Consider the following 25,523-nt stretch of genomic DNA (forward strand, 5'->3'; position numbering starts at 1 on the left):
GGACCAAACGGAGCAACTGAAACATCGGAATCGCCCAATTCGTCGCGGGGCTTCTCTTTGTTAATCTTCGGCAACTTGATGTATCAACACCTAAGCCATTGCCAAGCTACAAACGCCATTAAGAGGCGCCAGCAGAACTGGTCTCTTGTGTTCATGTTTCTGCTCAAGCAAGCTTGACGTGCTCCCCCCACCCCTGCACGCACCCCCACCACTCTGATTACTCCTCCCCTCCCCCCTTCCCCCTCGCCTCGACCCAACCTCTCCTCCCACCATGGGGCAAAAACACCCAACTCTACCACTCCCCTAAACATTCAGGTTTTCCGCTAACCAACTGCACCGTCACCCACCATCCATTACCGTCCCCTTCCCCTTCTCCCCACCTCCAGCTTCACTGTCATCCACATCCCTCACCTACCACCTCTCTTCCCCCTCCTGCTTCCAGCCCCGCCTACAGCCTTGGTAGTGCTGCCGAGCGAGCGAGCGAGCGAGCGAGCAAGCGCGCACCCGCAACTCTGCAGCAAAAGCAGCCTCGCGTCAATAAAACCGCCACTCGTCCCTGGAATACTCAGCAGCACCAGCAGCAAGGGCAGCAGCAACAGGGGCACCAGCAGCACCAGCCAGTCCGTTACATTCGCTATATGAACCTGACTATACGCGCGCACCCACTTTGCATGAAAGCGTTCGAGAGGAACGTTTCCAAGTGTGCATATCCAACGCAAAGTTTATGTCAGTCTGCTGAGCGCAACGTACAAACAATGATGCATATGCAGCACGATCCAAACACATTTGCCTGTACTGTATTCCCGTTCGTTATGATATACACTTCAACCTTTGCCATGCAACCTACGTGTTTCCTGGTGAAACACCAAGGAGCCAATCTTTACAAAATCAGGTTAATTCGCGAGCACAAAGCTGACGTCAGCCTCACTAGCCTCGCTAGTTCTTTCTATACATACTCTTTGAGTACACAACAGTTCGTTTAGCAATCTCTGGAGGAGGGAGAAGTCAGATAGGGCGAGAAGAGAGGGAGGGAGGGAGGACGGACGCACACACAACACAAACAGAGAAAGAGAAAGAGAAAGAGAGAGAGAGAGAGAGAGAGAGAGAGAGAGAGAGAGAGAGAGAGAGAGAGAGAGAGAGGGGGGGGGGGAAAGACAAAGATAGGGTGTGTGTGAGTGATAGTGAGAGAAAAAAAAAGGGGGGAGAGGGGGGCGGAGGGAGGAAGAGGGAGGGAGGGAGGAAGAGGGAGGGAGAGAGAAAGGGAGAGGGAGACATGAAGGAGAGAGGAGAGGAGAGGAGGAGTGAGGGAGAGAAAGTCCCGAACTGAGGAATTCCAAGGCCAGTACTATTTGTTGCAATCACAATCAGCCCTTCCATGTCGAGTAGTACTTTATCCTTTCATTCAGCTGTATGAGACCTCTTCCATAGCGGGGGGGAGGGGGGGTCTTTATCAATGGTGTAAAAAAATTTACGTTCCTTCTGGCGTTACCCGAAGACGCTGCAAGTGTACACTTGGTTTCAAGTGCAACAAATTGCTTTACCTCCTACGAGTAACTAGACTTTTTTTATTATTATTTAAAAGCGTAAACATCCAAGGAATATAATCTGAGATGCATCACACCTGAGAAGGGAGACAATGGGGTCAACTACACGAGAACTGGTGAAGGAATAATTACTCGAGCTTGGTTCTGTATATATGCCCAAGTCCTCTCGATTATTCCTTTCGATGCATTTGGCGTGGTTCGTCTAACTAGCGTCAGATTATTTTATTCGACAGAGGTAAAACTACCCATAGCGAAAGGATTTATATCAAAGGCTGCGTACGAAACTTCCAGTTGTTTAACCTCGATCCTCCAAGTAATTGCCCTCCCCTTTCCAAGTGTAAGATCACACCTACGAAATACCCCTCCCCCTTACTTGTGGTGTCACATTCCCGGCATTCACACTAGTCCTCATCATCCCATTCAACCTGGTGACGTACTTTCTATATGCAGTCCTGGCTAAGAACACTAGATTTTATGTAACTGTGGGAGGGAGGGAGGAGGGCGAACTCTGTCTTTCAAAGAAGTCTCGATCTATGAAGATCCCCTGCAAGCCAGTGTCCGCTTCCTCAACTCCACAGAATCGTTTGCCAAACGCCCCCCACCCCACCAAAAAATCAGTCCCCGTGCTGAAGGTATCAAACTCAATTGCCGATGTCCCTCAGTCCACTTAAACGATGAACTACGAGACCTCAATTACCAGTGACACTTCATACAGGTATGTAGTCCTGTTGGAACAAACAATGGGTGCCTGGTAATGCCCCTGCAAGACGGGCGTCGGAAAGCATGACCTCCCTGTGACAAATGTCTAAACCTATCCAACACCTTAATCTCTACAATAAGATGCAACTCCTACGCCTGGCACTCTATTTCCGGACTAGCCCAAGATCTGGAGACTTACATAATTCTTTCACCAGCTTCTCACACACGGGGGACAACCAGCGACTTCCCACTTCCCCCTCCTCCCACGCTCGCCTCCTTTTAGTCAGTGGCATCAAAATCAGTCCTACATTAACAAAATAGACAGAAGTTCAACGTTCCTTCCCAGCGAGATCTATACGAGGAATCGTATACCACTGCCAGCTACAATGGGTCTGTGGGTTTCTGGTCAGAGAAACTCGAGTCCGCAACTGATTGATTGTAGTCTTGTGCCTCGGCGTCATGTTGCAGTCATCCTCACGTTTGCAGAGCCAGAGACCACTCCAGCTTGAGCGTCCGACTTTGACAAACACCACACCTGCTGTGAAGTCCCAAGAAATACAGAGCGAGTGAAGACTTCTCACGCAATCCCCTGGCTCATCTTTTACTTACACGCCAGATTTCGAGCTTACGTTAAAAACGTGTGTGTGTGTGTGTGTGTGTGTGTGTGTGCGAGAGCATGTGTGTATGTGTGTGAGCGTGCGTGTGTGTGTGTGTGTGTGTGTGAGCGTATGTGTGTGTGTGTGTGTGTGTGTGTGTGCATACGCTTGTGTGCGTGCATATGTTCTAGAAGTTACGGACAAAGGATAAAAAAATACTGAAGACGCCCGACAATGCCTCTAACATTCATTGAATATTACCACGACTAACTCACTCCTAGAACTTGTCATGTACTCACAAGGCGCCCACCTCAAAAAAAAAAATATATATAAATAAAAATAAAAAAGTCTGCACACATTCATGGGCGTCAGAGGTGTAAACAAACCTAGTGACAGCCTAAATATGCACCCTCCTCCATTAACAAAAACAATTTAAATAAAACTTTTATCTTCCTCGCAGCCAAACCTTGGGCACCTTAAACGACTTTTAGTCCTAAAGATCTCCGACACGCCGCGCCGAGGCGTTCAGAAGTTATTGCCAACTTATGAACAAACTTTTCCTGTTAAAAGCAGCACCAGCGTCACTTTATTCACACCTTCCCATTGCAAATGGCTCGCGAGACGGTCTTCAAACACACACACAAACACACAGACTGATGGAGGATGAAAGAGTCAAGTTTTTACACCAAGAACATCCACCCTCTTCTTACAAAAGGTGAGGAACCCCAACCTAATCCACAACTTTAGTATGCAGGGATCCATGGTCAATAAACTCATCTGCCGTGGATTTTTCTTGGCCACTGACATGGTACCGGTTTTCAGATGGAGTACCGGTAACGCAGGACCCAGATCTCAGACGTCTGGTACCAGTTTACGCTGAGTCCCGAAAAACTGTGAACATTTAAATGCTTGACCCCTCCACCGCTTGACGATTTAATTTCATCGAGGGGACCCAGACAGGGGTCCCAGTCGATCGGGAAAACAGACTGACCTCAATTGAATAAATCAATCTGACGTCAGAATAAAATTGCACGTGGACAATAATCGGTGCATATCTATATATATGTATATATATATATATATATATATATATATATATATATATATACACATATATATATATAAGCAAATTTGGTGTAGGAAAACTCAGAATGACGGCGGGGGTACTTTATTACCTTATGTTTCGGCTGTATGCCTTCCTCAGAGAGAATGACAAACGTACATTCATCTCGCCTTGTATACAAGAGCTCCGGGGATTATGTCTCGCTGGTTGTCATGGGGGATTATTGCTCTTGTATATAAGGCGAGATGTATGTACGTTTGTCATTCTCTCTTAGGAAGGCCGAAACGTAAGGGAATAAAGTACCCCCGCTGTCATTCTGAGTTTCCCTACGCCAAATTTACTCAAATCTGTCAACCCTGATAATATACATATATATATATACACACACATCTCCCTCATGAATATAAAAACGGGGGTGGGGGGACTGAACTATGGAGAGAAACACCTAACATGGAACGTAACTCAATCTTTATCTTTTCACAGCTACTGACTTGAAAATCAGTTTCCGACGACAGGCGAGTTTATTCAGCCGAGGGATCAGACCCTTCCCCGATTCAGCACAGCGAAAGGATCAAGTAAATAAACAATCCGTTTCCCCAGGTCTCTCGTACAAGACGCACATGCCCCAATGTAACCGCCAACGGCCACCGGACGGATCCGCAAGAAAGAAACATCGTATTGGTGTCTTGGTACAAGTAAATACATTTAACCAAACCCATTCCTCCTTCTCGTGATCATTCCCCATACACAACAGGAACATTAATAAAACAGATTTAATCACCAAATTTGATTTCACGGTAACAAGACACCGAGTCTTCTAACTTCGATGTTACACAAGGCGCTACACCAAAGCGATGAACTTTTTTTTTTCGTACAAAAAACAACCCCGCATTTGCTACAAGTATGTAGTCAATATTCCAACTTCAGTAACATACCGACATACCAGCCTTGCAACATTCTTTCATCGAGTTACAAAAAAAATAATAGAAAAAAATAAAATAAGTATTTATGAAATAATAATAATGATAATGTAACAGTGATGGGTTGTCTCAATCCCCTGTGCTCTCTGGAACAGGATTTATTATTTTTCTTCTCTCTTTATCAACAAACATGTGGGATAAGAAATGTCCTTATATACAACCCACAATAAATAAAAGAACAAATAAACAAACAAATAAAGACAATGACAATATTTTTTGTGTGCATCCCGCTGAAACCCGTCTTCACCCTTTTCTTGGAAAGCTTCTTCCACCACCTAGTTTGCAATACGGTACTGAATTCCTAGTACACGTGTCTGCATGCAATGTAACTAAACATTCTCGAACTGAAGACGTCGCGAAGTACTAAACTTTCGTTCCCATGACGATGAAATAAACTTCACGTGCAAACTGTTCTTACCCAGTTCGATCCACATTTCCCTTCTAATCCAGTCGTCTAAGTCCACGGTTCTATGGGACCTAAATTCGTTCCTTATGCGCCCAACAATTCTGGAGTTCAATAGCTTTAATACAAGAAAATGTTTATCATGTCGCCGCCTTGTATAGAAAGTATATATTTTCCTCGTGGAAATGTACAAACATAAAATAATTCTCTTGTCCTCAACGCCCCCCCTTCTCTCCTATATAGAAAGCAATCTATATATTTCCTTCGTGAAGAAAAAAATTATAATATTCATACCAGGTTCTCGCTTTCTACAGCGGTCCAACATCGTACTCTCGGGCCATTCCAGAAGACGTGAATCAAAATTAATTTTCCTCAACTTTTATGCCATCTCTAGGTGATAACCTCTCTCTCCTCTCCTTTCTTCCCATCTTACCTGGAGTCTTACCATTCCTCCTTGAAAGGAATATCCTACACTGCCACACCGTATCCATACCCAGACAACACAGTATTTTCCCCCCGGGCGTCTCATAGGCCAGTCCAGTGGTTGTTAACGGAGCCTTGGAGCCGCGGCCTCTTGCATGAGACCTGGGGCAACGGGTACCAAGACCCCAACCACCTCGACCGTTACTCTGAAACAAGTTTCCCTCCAAGCATCCACATTCCCCCTTCTCACACACTAATTTATTCACCAAACATGAGTTAGCCATAGACCCAGGATTAATCATATACATTTAAATTCGTACGAAACTCGTTATTTTTCCATTCAGCGCTTTCTAGTGTGCCTGTGATTATTTTCCCTGTTCTTCTGAACAGCACACAACCCTATGGATTTCCATTCACATGCTCAGCTGAGAGCCCTCAGAAACTCGTTCACCGAACAGATTTAAGGACTCATACCGTGCGAACCAAACGGGCGTTCCAATTACAGTAATTATTACGTAAACCATACGCAGGGGCGCCTTTCATCATCTTCGTGACCTTCCGCGCCCACTTGACAGCTGGACAGATGCACACTCCTCCCACCTACACTTGACCACGCGTTCCGCACACGTGTGCGCGCACACACACACACACACTCGTACAAGACCAACACGAGATCCAAGACTGTGGAGAAACACACACACACACGAACCCAGTAACCTTAAAGCCCCCATCCACGGACCCCAGCTGTGCGTGTACTCCAATTCCCTCTACTCGCCTCCTTCACTACAATTACGTACGCTTTGTTCTATTTTCTCATTAACCCCAGGCTATTCTATTCGGTCGACTTGAAACGAATAAAAGCGTTAAACTTGAACTGAAGCAAAAACTCCCAAGTGCCAACAACAGAAAGAGCTTCAGTAAGAACTGCAATCTCCGCACTTTATTTCCGGGATTTGTCTTCGTCTTCTCTTCCACCACAATACATACCGGTACTCTATCTGCGTCCGGGGTCCCAAGCGCCGCATCATACACAAGAGGAGGAGGGGAAGGAGGATGAGGAGGTAGAGGAGGAGGAGGATGAAGAGGAGGAAAAGAAAGATGAAGAAGAGGAGGTCGATCGCCCAGTCATGCTCGCTAACCGAACAAACGACCCTTTGACTCATCACACACAACCCTGGCAACGGTTATCCCCAATAACCCTTTCCTTGTCATGGACGAACTATGCATAGGTTCAGTCTATTGACATGCGACTCTATTCAGCTGAGAAAACTCTAGGGCTGGAAAGCACAGCACTCCAAGACAGCACCTTGTTCTGCTGAGGAAGGAGGGAGGGAGGGAGGTAGGTGTGTGTGTGTGTGTGTGTGTGTGTGTGTGTGTGTGTGTGTGTGTGTGTGTGTGTGCGCGCGTGCGTGCGCATTACCCACAGATCGGGCCACATACTAGTTCTAAGGCCTCATCCAGGAAGGTAATAGCTGCCGATCCAGAGTCCTGCACATGGTCGAAGACAACAGGGAATCACACATGCATGCAAGATGTATGTTCACATTTACCCGCAATTTTCCTACTCCAGCTCTTCACCAGATGTTGACCCTAACGGTGAAGCAATAAACCACGTCATGCCCACTGGTACGTATGCGTTCTTTATGCAATCGACAACTCGCCCGACAGCCTCTGATGCAAACGGATCATGCTGCTCCTGCGTGCTTCCACTTCCAATCTTCATCACACACACACACACACACACACACAAGTTTTTCCTACTTATATGTGAGGGGGCACACAAAAACACACATCTGCTTTCCTTCCCCATTCATAATAAAATAAAAAGTATCTATATAATAGCAATGGCACCCACACATGTATCAATATGGACTGAGACAGCAACGCTACGTCAGTCTGCAATCAATGAATATTTCAATAAACGGTGTAACTTAGCACTCCCATAGTTTGTTTGAACATTAACACGGTCTTAGGGCGACTACTAAACTAGAAAATATAAAAGTAAACTACTGACGCTTTTTGAAGTCACTAACGTCTAAGAGAGAGAACTGATCATTTTGAAAGACAGATGAAGAGGGTACGAGACTTGCGGGTCAGCCCGGTGGGAGTCTAGAATGGGGAAATGTCAAAGTTAAAAATAAACCTGATTTTTCCCCTCGTGGAATACTCTGCATTCATAAATGAATTGCGTGTGACTGAGCAATAGGAGTGCCCGGACAGGCCCCCGAGAATAAATAAATATATAAATCATAAAAAAAAAACACAGAGTAAAGGACAGCCCCAATTGACCTTTCGCACTGCACCACTACCTTGACGTCCTCAGCACATCCGCCTCTTTGCGCGCAAGCAAGCCGCCCTTTGGCCCAGCACGTACTGTATGCCAGAGGGCAACAGGAGTCAAACATGAGGTCACGGACCTGCCAGGCAACCCCAGGGTCCCAGAGCAAGTGGGCGGGGCAGGACAGGGTGGAAGTTTATCTGAGATGGCGTGTCAAAGTCGTGAACCAGCTTGTCCTCGGGCTACAACCAACGCGTTGCCAGACGCAAAAGGGGACGGAACACGTCCGTCTGGCCTGCCCAGTCCGCCAGTCTCACCCACATCCATGCATCCGGAGGCGCGCAAACATGCACACAAACGCGCGGAAAGGGACACACGCAAATAAATACCAAGAGATAAAAAAAGTGGTTGAACGGTATTGAGAAATATCTTTCAATAGAGATGTATAGATACGTGGAATAATAATGTGGAAGAAAAATATTGGTACAATCAAACATCAGTGAATTCAAAGCTAAATTTCATCACTGCAAAGAGACAAGACAAACGCACACCATCACCTAAGGGACTGAGAGGGCAACAACGACACAAAACAACACATGCAGGCGAACGAGGAAGAGGCACGCGAGGAACACCACCAGTGGGTGCTGCACCTTTGCCCGAGGGACTAAGGTGCAGCACCCACAGCTCCCTAGGATCAAAAAACTAAATTGTGAGATGAACCAAAGGTCATATGAAACGTGGTGAGTCCGACCTCAATTCTCTAAAGCTTATGCAGCCAAATACCTACGCAAGTAAATATTCTATCCAGCACATCCACACCCACTACATCAAATACACATTTAAGAACTGTTTTGGTTAACGCAAAACGATTCCATTCACCTTGGTGAACGCCATGGGCGCGAGTGGAACATAGGCAACATAAAAAACCCTTTTCCCCCCACAACATGAATATGAAACGGACAAGCTGGCCACGGCCATTATCACAACGGCACCACCACTTGCGGGTTGTGCCCTATTTCGCCAGGACGGTCCACACCTGACGCTGTGCTCGGGTCCCGTTCATGCCACCACTGCACACGCAACATACCGTGACCTCAATCATGTGTATCCGGTACCGGGATTCGCCACTGTTAGTACCGGGGCCGAGCACTGCGACCCTGCAGACGTGAACACGCTAGGAACTCCCCAAAACTGGAGGCTTCGGTCGCATTCTCCTAAGATTTTCTAATATTTATGTAACACCAAGTATCACTGTCCATTAGGCTAACCTGAACAGTCTCTTCTGTTCAATTCATCTTATGACCGTCACTGAACATGAGTTAACCGAAAAATCATGGGAACGCCGATCAACATTTATTTTTATATGCAACCCAGACCCTCCACCCAACCAGAAGCTTGTGGTCTTACGTATTCATTATCTCCCTGTGCATGATACCCCAAGTCACAGTTTCCTTGCACACGCCCCGCACTCCAAAGTCGGGCTTCCCTCTATATACTTCATTGGGCTCTGGGATGTTAGTTCCGAATAAGTAACTGTAACTTCCTTTTGGGTTTGGATAAGGTAAGTGAAAAGTCATGCAAAAACCCGCGGGGGTACAAAGAAGGAACGAATAGTTTTGTGTGATATCTACTTCAATATATGCATATACGCGCGCATGTACTGTATGTATATGTATGTATGCATGCACTCAAGTATGTATGTACACACACATACTCTTCTTGGAAAAATATGAGCCATACAGCTTTGATGATCATATTTCTTTAGGAAATTGAGGAGCTTGTGGGCGAGATATGGGTATATGTATAGTCATATATCACTAAATGATTTCCCAGAACGGGGATCAACAACCCACCCGACACCGACACACACATCCGCTAAACCAATAAATGCATCCACTCACCCACCCAAACACACACACGTGAATGAGAAAATTTCCATGAAAACGCCACAACCACCCTTTCAATGATCTGACACTCAAAAAGATTTTATGCAAATACAGCACTCTCCAACCAGAACCAACTCCAACCATCCACCAACGTTCTGATACGACCGCAAGCGCCTGTGGTAAATTTGCAAGACACATTCGCGCACACAAACGTAAACGAAAAAAGTCAACTTTGGTTATTTAGGGAAGGAGAAGGGATGGGAGCTATAAGGAAAGGGAGAGAATGAGGTTGAAAGCGAACAATGAAGTGGAAAAGAAAGGAGGATGTGGAGGAAATGGAGGAAGGGAATAAGTGAGGGGGTAGGAGGTCTAGTGGAGACAAGACTGCATCACCGGATCCCCCCCCTAACCCCTACCCTACCCCACCCCACCCCGACGTCCCTAGGTTTTACATGACTCATCCAACAAAGCTGCGAACAACTAGGGCTAACATGATAAAAGGAAACCAACGGAAGAACTCCTCAGCAATGACAACCCCCAAAATATTCAAAATGAACATAAAATAATACTTAAAATAAATACAAAATAATAAATAAAACAAATAACAAACTGGTACGCAGATGGTGCAACGAGGGCTGAAGATCACTGAAGACACATCGAAGCACGAAGCACCTCTGACAAGGATGACATCGAAACCGTTAATCCTTTCCCTAACACGTAAGATTTTGTTCTGGCTCAATACAGTCAAATTCTATTCACATCAGTAGAACCTGTGGGTCTGAAGAAACTAGCCCCTTCAACACTGACTTGCTTTCCGGGTTAGGGTCTCTGCCGCCGCGCGATTTCTTTCAAACGAGGGGTAACCACAGTTATGAAGGATAGTCTACCGACCAAGACCCCATTCAGGGGGGGGGAAGGGAGGGAGGGAGAGGGAGAGGGAGAGGGAGAGAGAGAGAGAGAGAGAGAGAGAGAGAGAGAGAGAGAGAGAGAGAGAGAGAGAGAGAGAGAGAGAGAGAGAGAGAGAGAGAGAGAGAGAGAGAGAGAGAGAGAGAGAGAGAGAGAGAGAGAGAGAGAGAGAGAGAGAGAGAGAGAGAGAGAGAGAGAGAGAGAGAGAGAGAGAGAGAGAGAGAGAGAGAGAGAGAGAGAGAGAGAGAGAGAGAGAGAGAGAGAGAGAGGAGAGAGAGAGAGAGAGGAGAGAGAGAGAGAGAGCACTTAAAATAATCCAATTTATTACCGCTGGAAGCCGGACGTAGCCCACCCCCGAACGATACAAGACGAAGATCCAGCGCACCGAGGGTCAGCGGTAACGAACTCTCCAAGCCTGCCACTGCTACTTCGGGAAAGGTCTTCCCAGGACGTTACGCAAAGTCGAACGACTTCGTGAAACGAAGAAATCGAGTCACTTATATGAGTCTACATTCGGAACATCTCTATCTAAGCCACTGTCAACAATGACGAAAACAATAAAGGAGCGTTTTCGCCAAATCACGTGTTAACTGGGGGAGGGGTTTTACCACTTTGGCCTCTGTGAGAGGATGCCTATTTTCACTCAAAAACAATCGATTCATTGACATGTAACTCAACCTTTCTTGCCGCCTTGCCGCCGCTGGCAAAAGAGTTATTCCCCTCCAGTTTCACGATCTTAATTGAACGATTCTCGACAAGGGACAGGAATTCGCTACAAAACAGCACTACGGGTCACTGTGCTAAGCCATCTTCACAAAAATAAATTAATTTCAGGACAGTTGCTTCTTGTTTGTCAGTTATCACAAACATTCTACACACACACACACACCACGTACTGATAACATCCGTGTTCATGATCCCATGAATGGTGAAACTAAACGTGCAAACTATGGAAGGAATTGTGTGCATGTACGTGTAACAAGAGCAACCCATTATTCCATCTCCCTCTAATGTTGGTTTCGCATCTGGTTTCTTCCCAATCAATACTAATGTTAGTACCTAATGTGTTTGTATACAGATAAGGCCTCCCCACACCCCCATGTGCTTTGGGTAAACTAAAAACCCAGCTGCACCATACATTGAAAAAACAAGTCAATATTCTTTAAAATACGTTCTCAACCTGTTTTCTCATGTAACCCATACTTTATGTACTGCTGTTCTTTGGCTTCATAAGGACCACTATTCAACAATGAACACAGTCAAGCATCCAATAAATACTAGTTCTTGGCTTGTGGCCCCGCTTGTGCACTCCCTCCCCATTCTGGGTCACGTTGATCCCAAATTGAGGACGACTATGGGGAAATGGCCGAGAACAAAACGAGAATACTGTAAAAGATTGGGACTTAAGGGAGCTGATGAGACGCACGGGAACAAACAATGAGGTGTTGGGAACTTGAGGGAGCACATGAGGACGAGACGCCTGGAGTGAAAAGCAGAGGTCAAGGGGAAGGGAGGCTACGAGTTGGCGCAGTTTCTAAAACGAAACTGAGATTTGTTGATCCGTAATCAAACGAGAAGATGCGGTGCGGTGAGACCCAAGTGTGTGTATGTGTATGTATAAATGCATGCATGCATTTGTGTGTATGTACAAATGCATGCATGCATGCATGCATACATGTATGTATGTATGTGTGTGTGTGTGTGTGTATGTGTGTCCCGGGGATGTGATGAAGAAAGTGCTGAGGGCAAGACGAGAATGAAGGCCCTGGATTAAGTGATGTGGCGACCTACGCTGTGTCATGACGAAGCGACATCGAAAGAAGTGGTGATGTGGAGAGGTGAAACAGAGACATAGAAACGCTGCCGATAAGGACCAACACAGTGCAGAAAAGCATCGATGAAGAAGAACAGTGAACTGTAGATATACAGGTCGAGGAACTGGGGAGATGGAAAAGATGCCGAAGACGAGTATCAGTAACGAACGAATGTGGAGGAGGAAGAGGAGGAGGAGGAGGTGGGGGAGACGAATGGGAGAAGGCTCTAGAAGGGTCAGGTTTCCCTAGGGAAGTGTCGCCCCCTCCCCCATGTAATAGGCGGAGCGAGGGTGAATAGGAGGACGCAAGGGGAAATGCGGCCAGCACCACTCCAGCGGGCTTGGCTTGGTAGGGTTCAACGTTGGAGAACAGAGAGATGAAGTTGCGTGGTTGTGGAAGAAATGAAGAAGAAATGAAGAAGAAAAGAAGAAGAAGAAGAAGAAGAAATGACGAAGAAGAAGAAGAAGAAGAAGAAGAAGAAGAAGAAGAAGAAGACGAAGAAGAAGAAGAAGAAGAAGAAGAAGAAGAAAAGAGAGAGAGAGAGAGAGAGAGAGAGAGAGAGAGAGAGAGAGAGGGGGGGGGTAGATACGACGCTGAAGACAAAGTGGGTTGAAGCACGAGAGGGACCAGAAGAACAGCGGTTAAACAATACAGGGTTATTATGGTGTGATGGATCAAGAGAGGCCTGAGAAAAAAGTACAAGAATTCTTCATCAAAGTCATCAAATGGTGTTACAGTATACACACATTCGTACAAAGTACCCCAATCAAGCTGATATTCGGAGTTCATCCAGTCATACGCGGTATACAGTTTTAATAATGTCACAAAATACCACTCAGCGAAAAGGACTTTTTTCAATCACTACGAATACCTATGGCATCAGTTGGACATAAGGAATTCTTCGTGTATAAAACGTGCGCAACTCCAGCAAAATATCCAAGGCTGAGTGACAACTGTTCTTGATAAGAAACAAACAAGACATACTCAAATGCCCGCATCTCAAACTTGTTACCGCCATCAAACACGACTGAACACATGCCTTTCAGAGGTGCTGAGGAAGCTGTACTCAACATTCTTTTTTACCCCCAAAGTAGACTAAAGGCCCGTTCACAATGACCCTCGCGCAGCACCAACACGTTGTTCAACGTGTTGTCTGTGGTGTTGTGCGCGGGCTTTTCCAATGCGCCGCGCGATTCATAACTTCTAATTTCACGCAACGGGGCTAAGCTCTCCCGGATGGCGGCTATATCCGAGCGAACAAAGAGCAATACTCGTATTTACAGATACACTACAGCAGTATCCTTGCCTTTGAAACGTGAAATGCAAGAAGTACAAGTAGAGGGATTTAAGACGTACAAGTTTCGAAGTAATAAAAGCAGAAATGTCACGCACTATGAAATGTGAACTGGACTATAAGGACACACATTCTTCTCTCGACAATGTCCAGAGGCGACAGGTTCTGCAGCACACCGGAGTTGTGACAGTGTGGACACAAGGCGCTGCACTCAACACTGCCAACTGCCTCATGCAGCGCTGCACTAGGCTCAGGGTGTACTCGGCTTAACTTCAAACACACACGATTTGCTTTTCTAGTACACATGAATAACATCATTATATTTCACAAGTTTAAATATGCCTACCACCTATCGTAGTTATACGAGTCGGGAATTACTAAACCTAACTTCGTCAATTAATTTGTCGTGAATGATGAGCGTGATATCGTGGCAATGAAGGAGCGAAGAAGAGGAGGAAGGAGGGAGTGGGAGCAGGGAAGGGAGGGGAGAAGGGTAGGAAAAAGGGAAGGAAGGAGGATGGAAGAAAAGGGAAAAGAAGGAGGGAGGAGGAAGGGTGAGAAAAAAGGAAAGGAAGGAGGGAGAGAAGTAAGAGAGGAGGGGAAAGAAGGGAGAGGAAGGGAGGAGGGGTGAGGGAAGGGAAGGAGGAGAGAGGAAGGAAGGAGGACAGAGAAGTAAATAGAAAAGGGAGAGGGTAAGGTGATGCGAGATGCAAACTCAGCAAGGCAGGTTGGAGAGGGTAAGGTGATGCGAGATGCAAACTCAGCAAGGCAGGTTTAAAAGGAAGGTGACGAACAACTTTAGCGAGCGGCGTAATACAAGAGAAATGGGGCAATTGGACGAGGTTCTCGGTGGTGGGTGTGGGGGATAGTGCTTGTGTGGAGGAGATGGAGACGAATGAAGGAGGGAAGAGAAGTGGCGAGGATCCGAGATGGATATGGCGGGGCTAAGACAAGGCCTCCCAGCAGTTTTGACCAAGATCCTTAAGTGTCATGGTCAGTGTTTTTGGTCAATTTATACATTTTATTGATCAATTTTTGCCTGGGAAGGGGGTACTGGTGGGTATGGAAGGATGCCTGTGGGCTACAGACTGGTAAGGCGGTGAAACCTCGGACCAAATGCAAACTCAAGGAGTGACGAGAAACATGAAATCGAGTGATGCATTTACAGCAAGGTCGGCACGTTTCAGGGTTTAGTTCCAACTAACGCCATGTAATCTTGTTCAGCTTGTATGAACCTTTTGGTCATTGGGGACTTTACCAACTATCTCGACTTAACTATGTTAATCCTTTAAGGTTGAATGCCGAATTCGGCGCAGTTATGGGTTTTGCTTTGGAGATGTGCGGGCATGGAGAGAAAAAAAAAAAAAAATAAATAAATAAATAATAATAAAACAATAAATATATACAAAATTAAGTTTTCTATATAGGCCTTGCTAGGATTAGTGGAAACAAGACTTCTGGTACAATGTGTACTAACTAGACCACACCTTAACAAAAGTCCTGTGAATGTTAGCTAGGTATGCCCAGGAAAGACTAACAAATGACATAAGATTGGATCAAGTCATTTGGTATACCACCTATCATTAACTCCCAACTGTACACAGAATGATATACATGTGTGGCCAAAACATTCACCATCAAGGTCAAGGGAAGGAGGTCAGCAGGTGCCAAGGTTGGTTACTAGGCACAAGGTAAGGGATGACATCAGCTGAACTGCAATGTTCTCAGTCTGACCCAACAACATGTGTGTGTGTGTGTTTCATTTTAACAGCTGTGAGGGATTGTAATCCCACTTAACTCTTCAATGATGTAGATATGTTAAAGTATTCCTAAAGAAAGAGGAAAGAAGGAGGGAAGGAAGGAAGGAAGGAAAGAGAGAGAGAGAGAGAGAGAGAGAGAGAGAGAGAGAGAGAGAGGAGAGAGAGAGAGAGAGGGGGGGAATACAGATTAACAAGTCAGTTCCAGTTTCTATTTAAGCAATAATGGGTTAATTTCAGTGACCACACTATCTTGACAAACTTAATATATATATATATATATATATATATATATATGTATGTGTGTGTATACAGTATATATATTATGGGATGTGTTATAATTTTACTTGTCAAAATACATAAAAATTCTTTATAAACAATTTGTTTGGCTATAAATTGCTGTGGAGTAAGTGGGAATAAATGTGTCCACCGCTTTTTTGCACTTATGAGCAGGTAAAACCGACTGGGTCCACGGACACCCAGACAATTTACTCCCATATTACTCTCACTTGATTTCTGTTGTAAAAACTTTACTGTTAAAAATATATAAAAAATAAATAAATAAATAAATAAAAACAATTAATAATAATAGTTTTACATAAGAAATAGAAATATATATAATTTGCTCTAACATTTACTCCAACTTGTGCTGCTATCTTAAAAGTTTCTCTGGTCGTACGTCCTCGTGTCTGCAGATTTGATCACCTCTGCATAATATTTTCGAGATATTTATAATGGCACTAGACTGCAGTGTAGGTTTACCACTACCATAGCATATTCCTAGCCACCTCACTCCTTAAGGTTGTGAAGCTATGTGAAAATAAAATAAAGCAACGATTATTTGGTAGTGGTATCTCATATAGAACAATGACGGTACAGCAAATCATTCTAACATGTTTGCAGATGATGCAAAGATCATGAGACTACAGAGATAAAGAATCTAGGAGGCTACACAAAATTCTAGACAGCATATACATGTGCAGTGAAGAGAGGAAAGTTCATTTCTACTGAAAAATGCAGATCATTACAAATAAGCAAAATAGCTCAAGACATCAGAATTGTTCAATGGAAATGTAACAATTATGAAAACAAATGAGAAGGATCTGGTAGTGTTGATCATTGATAACTTGTTACTGGACAAACATGACAGTGAAGTTATGAACATCAGAAATGGATTCCTATGGCTTTTCATTACAAAAATATATGGAAACAATTTTGCCAGTTCTGTACTCAATAAAAGTGGACAGTTGCAAAGGAGAGTTTACTACACTTGGTTTGGGGATCCCATAGTGACCGGTGTTTTACCATGGTATTGGATCACGTGTTGGACTCATGATAGACAGTTATTAACCTCCTGGATGAGAGCTCAAAGCTCGTATGACTGATCTATGGGTAATATTGTGACCTTACACGCACACCCCCCCCAACTCCCTGCCCATGAGAGTTGGAGTAACAACCCACAGCGCAGCGATACTGAAATTATTTCAGCCCTGGGTGGGATTCGAACCCGGACCGCCATGGTGGCACCCGGGAACTCTACCAACTGCGCCATCAAGTCATGTTGGCACTACAATGATCTTTCTTTACATGAATGGCAGGATGGATGGAACAATTATAATCTGTTTGCTAATGATGAAAAAATCATAAGCAGAGTGAAAAATGAGGATGACTCCTACATCCCCAAGCCTATGATACAAAAATGGTTCCACACTAATTCAACACACACAACAGTCTAAAGTCAACAAGCTGGACTGTTGCCAGATGTTGTGATATACTTGTCAGGAAAACTTAGCAACAGTTACAATCAGATGGGTAATACAAACACTTTTGTGTGTGTGTGAAGTGATATATGTAGAAGAAAGAAACAACACTAGAGGAATCCTGTAACTACCCAACCTAGTTTTCGAATTTGCATATGGGCTATCTAAGCTATTCTAGGAATCAATGCATCAGTATGCAAACTTTTTTTTTACATCCTTCAAGACATGACATTTTTTTCAATTCATTTCCATAGCCTTGTGATACTTTCCCACCCTAAACCTCTCATCTATTTAGTTCAACGACGACCAATATCAAGTCATCTATTTCTCTTCATTCTTTCAATGATGCATGTATATGTTTTATCTGCAAGGCTGGTACCAAACTGGTTATTGCTGTATCCTTACAATTTTGTCTACATCTCACTTTGTGTGGAACATACTATTTCTGCATATTCTAATCCATGACTTCATTATTTCATTGATGTAGTGATAAAGTGGCCTTGCTGTGTCTTTCTGCATTGCTTCTGACCCAGGACAGTGGATGAGATGCAAGGATGACCCATGACCCTGGAACAGGCTTGAAAAGAGGGATGGGGTGGGTGGATGGGAGTGGAGTGTGTGAGGTTGGGGTGGGTGGAAGAGGATTTATGCCTTTGACTTTGGCTACTTCCCTTGTATGGGGGAAAAAGCCCTTGATATATGTCTGTAGTGATAAATTTTTCTTACATTCATCAACTGTTTCAACCTGATTTTGTAGCTTACTACAATTGCCACCAATCATGTAATTCACTTTAATACAAAATGTTGTCAGGGATTAATGATTTGCTTCCCTTTCCTAATCCTAGATTTTAAAACTTTATTGAAGAAAATGTTATATAAAACTGAAAAGATCAACTCAGTCCATAACTATCTCATTTAAGTGATGCCTTGAATATTGTACTCTCGCTATCCCCAGATGGTTAATTTTGTTGAGGAAAACCCTTTCAATATACAAAATGTCACAAGTCTAACACATGAGAATCATGGCAAGAAATTGAGTGATCTAGGTTAAATACAAACAGTTTGAGACCAACATTCCTATATGCTTAGTATGCAAAGATTTTTTACTTCATGTTACCAATACCATTTAAAACAATGATGACCTGTATTTAGTCCCCAGCATCTGCTTTTCTAAGGAAAATAGAAATATTTCAACAATTCTCATTCACCATGTCCATTACTCAGTGTCAGTTTTGAGACTCACCACTGTCAATAATTTATCGAGGCTAATAGACAATATCTTAAATATTTTGTATGTGGCCCCATTCACACGAGTGTACAGTAAGTCCTCATTATACAGTACATATGCGTTCCTGAAAACGTTACCACAAATTGAAATTACCGAATACCGAACCCATTATAACATGTAATAATAGGACATGGCAGACGTACCTTCTCCCTGCTCTTTCCTCTTCAAAATATCTAGCAGATACGGTATCTGTGAATTTTTCTTACCGTAAATAGAATCGAGGATAGTAATTACCAAATGCCGTAACTGTGAATTTACCGGATAAAGAATTATCGTATAGGGAGGAGCCACTGTACTATATAACTCTCCGGTGTGAAGAGCCCTTACCACTTTCCAGCCACTTTTATACTGGTATATATATTTTGTTCGGATTTAACTTTATTTGAAGTTCAACCACATGATGAATATCTTAATCCTGCTAACAGAAGAGCAGATTCCATACTATTGTAAAGTGCAATACCCCACATGTTCCAATCAATTTACCAAACATTTACCCGAAACTGTTGGTCCTTGCAATAATAAAATAACATCATTATAATTTAATGGAGTACATGTGAAGCCATTTCACTATTTTCTATTAGACACAAATCTATAATTACTTACACATATACCTTACAAGGGAGGTAGCCAAAAAGGAAAGGCATAAAATCATTCCCACCTATTTCATTAAATCGGCGACCCCTCCTCTCCGTCCCCCCATGCATAAAAGGAGAAGACAGGGAGAAATCCCTTCGGGCTGCGTCAAATCATATACTTACTATAATTACTTAATATGACAAAATTATATTTCAGTAAATAAAATCTGTTTATATACCAAGAGCTTCCCCCCCCCCTTACTGGGGAGGTACAGTCAAGTAGCCAAGTCAAAGACATGTAACCTTTCCTCTCTTTCATCTTAGCTCCTCATGGATGACTAGTCAGAAACAATGTAGCAAGACACAGTACATCTACTGCAAGGCCGCTTCACTAATTCGGCGACCACCCCTTTCCGTCCCTTCATGCATAAAATGAGAAGACGGGGGAAAAATCCCTTCGGGCTGCATCAAAACATCATTTACACATAAGCACTCTGTACCCCCCCCATCCCCCCTTCCCTGCATAACAGTACCATCTATACACAGCAACTCTCCAATCATCCCTATAGTACCCTACCTTCTTTATATTAAATAAATGAAAACAGACACTGACCATCTCAAAATCTCCCGACATTGCTAAGGACATTTTGATTATATCAGACGACTGTACAAAGCTGATTTGCGTAGGATGCTTAAACCTACCTTCAAGCAATCTGTTTCTTGTTTCATTTGCGTAATATAAATATCTCTTTCCAATGGAAGAAAAACAACGGCACTGATGCGTTTGATCTGAAGCACTAAGCAGCGGAAGTTCTATTTTTTAGTATGCAAGTCGAAGAAGTAGTATCTAAATATTTTTGTTTGTTACGTATATTTTTTCCAAGCACTATTATTTTTCGTTATTTCCTTTCACAAGCAATAAAACTCCATTTGCTCGTCAACAGAACATTTGAGCAACTGAGACAACGCACGACCGCGTCGAGAAGCTTACTGTTATTTCAAACGTTCATTCGCATTCGATTTTTTTTTTCTAAAATAGTTCGACAAATAAAATAACACCAAAATAAAATAAATAACGTTTTTCTTGGCTAAATTCATACATGAATAATAATTCTATGGCAATTAAAATATTTGATTAAAGCATGTTCGGTATTATATTGATATTTATATATTGTGTTCAAACAACAACATTGACCAAAATGTCTAGAGGGGAGAGCATGTGGGAAGGCGGAAAGACGGTCACTAGATCAGTAACTAACATGATTCCAAGCTTGGCTATCAAAATGTTAGATAATTTGGGATTAACTACACTGGAAAAATTTGATTAATATCGCCAAAACTGAAAGAAGCGAAAAAAAGACTGAGAGGATCTATCATTATGAGTTGAGAGACATAAGACTGCAAAAAGCTAAAGTTGGCATATTTGAAGGACAAGAAAAAGTTTACATTAATTTATAGAATAAACCAAAATCTCTCTCAAAACTGATAAATTTCATGTTATTTTTCACATATGCAAACAACAAGCGTTTCAATGAGCATAGTTCCAATCCTGAGTATTACAATTTGGTAAATATACATTAAACACCCCAAGACGAACCAACACACCTCTAAATACATCAGCCCTACAGATACGTCTCTTCTGCAACAAGCAAGAACTACACTAACATGACTGCATTCATGCCACTATCAAACTTTAATATACCAACTTTGCTTTTTCAAAGTTGGTATATGGATGATGATGTGATGCATGAGGTGGAATGGGTGGGGGGGTGAGGTATATGAGCAAATTTCGACGGAGCCTGAAGGGATTTCTCCCCGTCTTCTCCTTTATGCATGGGGGGACGGAGAGGGGGGGTCGCTGATTTAATGAAGCGGCCTTGCTGTGGATGTGCTGTGTCTTGCGACACTGCTTCTGACCCAGGGCAGTGGACAAGGTGCAGGGATAACCCGTTATCCAGGAGGTGCTAAGATGAGAGGGAGTGTGGAGTGTATTCAGGGTGGGAATGATTTTATGCCTTTTCCTTTTTGGCTACCTCCCTTGTAAGGGGGAAAAAGCCTTGGTATATGTATGTAATATACTAACTAAAAATAGGCCTGGCCTGATTGCCCTAGATAAAATTATCACACACAAGACAGTGAACACACCCTACATTGCCTTATTTCAGCTTTACCCAGACAACACAACCTCTCACAGAGACTTTGTTACTTGTAGGCCAATCCTAGGACTGTTGCCAGGTACCTGGGGGCCATGCTAAATCATTAAATGGGAACATGATGATGATAAAATATGAATATATTTAATCAAGAAACAACAGCAAATAAGTAAGTCCATTTACATTACCAACTACAATAACACAAACAAGAGGACCAGGATCATGACATGGACAAAATCCACTTCAACATTTGCCCTCCAAGATTGGCTTCTCAAACCTTCCGGCAATTGTAATTGTAATTTTGAACCATGTGTTCTTTTCATTATATGTATTTCATGTATTTGATTCATTGCCAAATAAAATCATTATTACTATTATTATTATTGTTATTCCTTCACATCCTCACCTTCACCACTTTTACAAGTTTACTCCTTCCATTTTTCTTCCACTTATGTTAAATATTCATATATCATAATCCATATTCTTGTTTATTTTACATGACATCAAGTCATGCATATCAAAACCTTTATTATTACAATTTCCATGCTCTGTTCTTTCCACTACTTTTATTGCTATTATTATCATTACTATTAATACTCCTACTATTAATATTTCTATTATTATTATTATTATTAATACTATTAGTACTCCTACTATTAATATTTTTTATTAATATTATTATCATTGTGTATACATTGTGACAAATGTGGATAAGAGGTAAGGGAACACGGGCTGAGGGAAATACTTTTATTCCTGACTAGTTTCGCCCGAGTGGCTTCTTCAGGCGAAACTAGTCAGGAATAAAAGTATTTCCCTCGGCCCGTGTTCCCTTACCTCCTATCCACATTATCATCATTATTATTATTATTATAAGTAGTAGTATTACCATCCTTATTGTAATTATTATACTGTTACTATCTTCTACACAATAAATATATCATTCAATGGTTTTCACATTTGTCGCTAAACCTGGCAATACAAGGTGGTAGTGAGGTTTCCCTCATGTATAAATGCCCAAAACCAATTTTGTACACCAGTCCTTTGACAATGCATAACTGAGAAACTAGTCAGGAATAAATTCACACTAAGACTCTAGTGCTTCCTACTCCCACTTATGTCATACACACATACATATCTTGATAGCATAATGAGATTAGTCACTGACACTTTGTCACGTCCAAGTTGAGTTTGTGTCCTTGGCTCAACCACTTTTCAATTTCCAATATATACCTCCTTTGAGCTTCTGTCTCAAGTGCAATGGCATGGAATTAAAAGTGAACTGTGGTTGAAAAGATATATATATATATATATATATATATATATATATATATATATATATATATTTTATATATATATATATATATATATATATATATATATACAGTACACCCTCGTTAATTTGGACCATAACCAAGAATACAAACGCTTGCCCTCAAAGGCGGACCATAATCGAGAATACAAATGTTTGCCTTCAAAGCAGCCATTTTTTTGACACTGATATTTTGTTTTTTACTCAATAGCTGGCACACTGTCATTCTAAATTTTGGCGGTATTCCAAAGCTTGCTGTGGCTATATCAAGTTGTTGAAGTGCTCATCTCCATTTTTCTTCAATATTTTCTTGCAGAATGCCTGGAAGAGGTGCAGCCAAAGCTCAAAAGTTTGTGACTATCAGTGACCAAAAAACTTGAACTTATTCGTAAATTAGAAGCTGGAGCTACTGTGAAAAGCATTTGTGAAGAGTATGGGGCGAAGAAACAAACTGTATCAGACATTCGGAAAGCTAAAGATAAATTCCTAGCTTTTTCTTTAAAGTACAATGCGACTGAATGCCATGAAAATTCTTCTCTTGGAAATAGAAAAAGGATGCGAGTTTCTATGGATGGAAATTTGGATGTAGCGGTATGAAATGGTTTGTGCAGCAATGATCATGCAGTGTAAAAGTTCGTGGGATTGCTATTCAAGATGGTGCTCAAAAGTTGGCGAGACATATGGGAATTAATTATTTTACTGCTAGTGACCCATCATCCAGGAGGTGCCAAGATAAGAGGGAGGGTGGAGGGTAGAGGAGAGTGGAGTGTATTAGGGATGGAGTGGGTGGGAATGGTTTTTATGCCTTTTTCTTTTTGGCTACCTCCCTTTGGTATGTGTATGTATGTACTGCTAGTGATGGATGGTTATGGCACTTCAGAAATAGGCATGGGCTTTGTGATAAAGTGTTGCATGGGTAAGCAGGCAGTGCACCAGTCGAAGATAATGAGCCTTTTAGGCAGAAGCTGATCAAAGATGTGGGGCTTTTAACCTCACAAATTTACAATGCTGATGAAAGTGGTCTTTTTTTGGCATTGTATCCCAAAAAATACACAGGCATTTAGAGATGAAAAAGAAATTCATGGGGAGAAAATAAGCAAAGAAAGGATTTCATTCTTGTGTTGTGCTAACACAGATGGCCTACATCGTTTGCCTCTCGCTGTGGTGGGCAAGTCTAAGAGCCCGCGAGTTTTGAAAGATTGTATGAACCATCTGCCCATTCATTACTACAACTCGCAAAAGGCTTGGTTCAATATGGACATTTTCCAAGATTGGTTTTTTAAACATTTCGTACCAGCAGTCCGGAAATTCCAAGTGCTAGAAATTGCTCCTAAAGATGTAAAGGCTTTGTTAATTTTAGATAACGTCCCCGCCCATCCTAGTGAATCAAGCCTTGTTAGTCATGATGGGAAAATTTGAGTTCTTTTTTTGCCCCCCATGTCACCTCTCTGATTCAGCCAATGTACCAGAGTATAATTTATTCCTGTAAGAGATTGTACCAGTGTAAATATCTTGATAAAGTTCTGTGTGCCATTGATGATGAGGATGAGGTTGATAGAAGAGGTGGAAAAAAAAAAAAAAAAATCCTGAACTACAGCATAGAAGGGGCCATATTCAATATTGCAACTGCATGGAAAGAGGTCAAAACAACAACATTGGCCAACACATGAAAAAAACTTTTGTATGGTACTGATGATGTTGAGTACGACTTTGAAGGTTTTGAGCCAAATGATTTTCATCGTCTCCTTAAAAAAGCAGGAAAACACGTTTCTTTGGATGATGTAAGAGAGTGGCTAGAAGAAACAGAAGGTGACCCTGGCCATCATGTTATGACAGATGAAGAAATAGCCGAAGAAGTTCTTAAAGGTGACTCAGTAAAAGAGGAAGATGATGAAGGAAATGATTCGGATGTTTGAATTCCCAAGCTTTCAGTGGTTCAAGGAGTCCTTGACACTATCATAGCATACATTAATTTAACTGCAGACGAGGAAAGCAACCAGTATTACCCACATTTAAGATCTTTGAGGGATATGATCATTCAGAGGCAACACAGACAAGGAAAGCAATTAAAGATGAATTCTTTTTTCAAGCCAATTGTTACAGCTACAAAGTCAGACTCTCCTCAAGCATCAACCAGCTTTCAGTCTCCTGACTCTCCTCAACCATCTAAGAGTGGACTTCTCTCTTCTGATAAGTAGGCCTAATTGTTTTGTATAAAAACTGTTTTTGAATTGTTCTTTAATTCTTTTTGTTCTTAATTATTCTTTGATGTATGGTACTTAGCAAAAAAAAAGTACAAATTTGCAATGTTTATTTTTAATTTCACTATTCACAGAAGTATTTCTTCATTTGTTCTTTAATGCAGAAATAAATACAGTAAATGTAAGAATTTAATACTTAAAGCATAAATAAATAATTATTTGCATAAATAAAATCTCAATGAAGTGATAACCATTCGTTTCATTTACATCTTTTGTTCATTTGTTTATGCTATGCAATCAGCTGTATGGTCGCTCTACCTTACAAATTGATGATAGCAAAAAACAAATAAATCTGATTTACAGTGTAGTGTTTGCATGTTATGAAGGTAAGGTAAAACAAAATAGCCTAGGTAATTACAACTGATAACTGTACAGGTAATTCTATTTGAGTCTTTTGTTTGTTTTACTAGGCTAGGCTAGGCTAGCCTAGGAGCTATAGACCATCTGTTAAGTTGGACAATCGGCATAGTCGGACACCCTTCCCTCCCATGTAGTCTGACTTAATGAGGGTCTACTATATATATATATATATTT

General features: G+C 42.3%; 1 protein-coding gene across 4 annotated transcripts in view; it reads right to left on the reverse strand.

Moving 5' to 3' along the window:
* Window positions 1–25,523, reverse strand: part of LOC143026464 (uncharacterized) — a 564,398-nt gene that overhangs the window by 78,138 nt on the left and 460,737 nt on the right. The window lies entirely within an intron of this gene.

This window comes from Oratosquilla oratoria, chromosome 6 (assembly GCF_046742065.1).
Source record: "Oratosquilla oratoria isolate Oo_2021 chromosome 6, ASM4674206v1, whole genome shotgun sequence".
NCBI classification, from domain to species: Eukaryota; Metazoa; Arthropoda; class Malacostraca; order Stomatopoda; family Squillidae; genus Oratosquilla; species Oratosquilla oratoria.